Raw genomic sequence first — 2,302 nt, 5'->3', positions numbered from 1 at the left:
AAAGAAGCTGAGTGAGGGAGTCGCCATGATTCTCCCACTCCAGACAGACGCAGGTTAAGATCATTCCTGGTAAGCCAGCTCGTGGGCTACACAGATTAATAGAAATGGGTTAGATCGGGCTGGAGAGATGGCTCAGTGGTTAAGAGCATTGCCTACTCTTTCAAAGGTCCTGAGTTCAATTCCCGGCAACCACATGGTGGCTCACAACCATCTGGAATGAGGTCTGGTGCCCTCTTCTGGCCTGCAGACATACACACAGAGAGAATATTGTATACATAATAAATAAATAAATATTTAAAAAAAAAGAAATGGGTTAGATCAATATGTAAAAGCTAGCCAATAAGAAACTGAAACTAATGGGTTAGGCAGTGTTTAAAAGAATACAGTTTCCGTGTAATTATTTCGGGTAAAGCTAGCTGGGTGGCGGGACACAGCCCGCTGCTCCGTACTACAACAGAAAAGTGACTCTCTTAGAAGAGAAACCAGCAGAGCATCAATACGGAAGAAACCAAAAAGGCCTTTTCTTTCTTTAGCTTTGTTTGTTTTGGGGACAGTTTTCTGTGTAGTCCTGGCTATCCTGTAGACCAGGTTAATCTTGAACTCAGAGATTTGTTGGGTTTTTTTGCTTGTTTTTTTTTTGGTTTGTTTTTGTGTTTTGTTTTCTTTCTTTTTTGTTTGCTTGTTTTTTGGTTTTTTGAGTCAGGGTTTCTCATAGCTTTGAACCCTGTCCTGGAACTAGCTCTTGTAGACCAGCATGGCCTCAAACTTACGGAGATCCTCCTGCCTCTGACTCCTGAGTGCTGGGATTAAAGGCATGTGCCACCTCCACCTGGATGAACTCAGAGATTTGTAAGCGGAGCTTGTGTTTCATTTCTCAACTGCCCAGACCCAAATAATCATACCGAAACTATATTAATTACAATACTTCTTGACCAATGACTCAGGTATATTTCTAGCAAGCTCTTACATCTTAAATTAACTATTAATTTCTATTAATCTGTGTATCGCCATGAGGCTGTGGCTTGCTGGAAAGGTTCTGGTGGCAGCATCTTTCTCCTTCAGCAGCTACATAGTACCTTCATGACTTTGCCTACTCTCTCTCTCTCTTCTGATTTCCTGCCTGGCTTTATTCTGCTAAGCCATTGGCCCAAACAGCTTTATTCATCAACCAATAAAAGCAATACATCCCACATCACTTCCCTTTTCTGTCTAAATAAAAAAGAAAGTTTTAACTTTAACATAGTAAAATTACTTATACAAAACAGTTATCAAACAAGAATTATAGTTACAATATTTAGTCCATTTATAAATGGCAAATTTTCATCTATCCAGTCTTTGTGAATCTAAAGTTTTAGATCTAATTTATCTTTTAGCATAACTAAGGAAAACTATAACTGTAAACTGTCTGGTCTTTAACTCCATCAAAGACCCAAGAAAGATATAACCTAAGTACACAGGAAGTACATTGTAATCAACTTCCAAAGCTCTAGAATTGACAGAGACATCTTGCTGCCTGGACAGTCACCCAAAGTTCTTCTGTAACATTGGGACATCTGTCTTCAGCCTACAGGCCCATAGTATCTTCTGTGTCCTGCAAGATGTCTGGCAGACTCTTTCATGAAGCAGGAACCCTAAAGGATAGTCTCACCTTCCTTAGGCAAGTGCAGCAGTCATTTTTCTGTGGGTCCTGCATGTCCAGTTCATACAGTATACCATCGAACAGTCTAGGCAAGAGCGGTTTCTTGCCCAAATGCCTAACAAACTCTATAAGGAGCCTCTTTGGTGCCTCCGCTTACAGAGATCCACCTGCCTCTGCCTCCTGAGTGCTGGGAATAATAAAGACTTGTACCACTACTTACCAACCTACTTTAGCTTTTAAAAGATTATTTGTGTATTTATTTAATGTGTCTGAGTGTTTAACCTGAAAGTATGTTTGGGCAGCACTTGCATGCATTGTCTGCATGTTTCTACATCCGTTTTTTTTTTTTTTTTTTGGTTTTTCGAGACAGGGTTTCTCTGTGGCTTTGGAGCCTGTCCTGGAACTAGCTCTGTAGACCAGGCTGGTCTCGAACTCACAGAGATCCGCCTGCCTCTGCCTCCCGAGTGCTGGGATTAAAGGCGTGCGCCACCACCGCCCGGCCCGTTTTTTTTTTATATATATACTAATATTTTATTTCTTTAACAGCCTACAGCACCCGGTATTCCCAGGCGGTCTCCCATCCAAGTACTAACCAGGCCTGACCCTGCTTAGCTTCCGAGATCAGATGAGATCGGGCGCGTTCAGGGTAGTATGGCCGTAGAC

General features: G+C 41.7%; 1 non-coding gene across 1 annotated transcript; it reads right to left on the bottom strand.

The window, feature by feature from the left end:
* Positions 1-2,183: 2,183 nt before the first annotated feature.
* LOC121463546 lies at positions 2,184-2,302 on the bottom strand. Its single transcript, XR_005976455.1, has one exon. It is a non-coding gene; the product is annotated as a 5S ribosomal RNA (ribosomal RNA).

Source organism: Microtus oregoni, unplaced genomic scaffold (assembly GCF_018167655.1).
Source record: "Microtus oregoni isolate MIOR12 unplaced genomic scaffold, Mior012 000026F_ref0000081, whole genome shotgun sequence".
Classification (NCBI taxonomy): Eukaryota; Metazoa; Chordata; class Mammalia; order Rodentia; family Cricetidae; genus Microtus; species Microtus oregoni.
The sequence above is the reverse complement of the archived record's forward strand: the minus strand, read 5'-3'. Positions and strand labels throughout refer to the sequence as shown.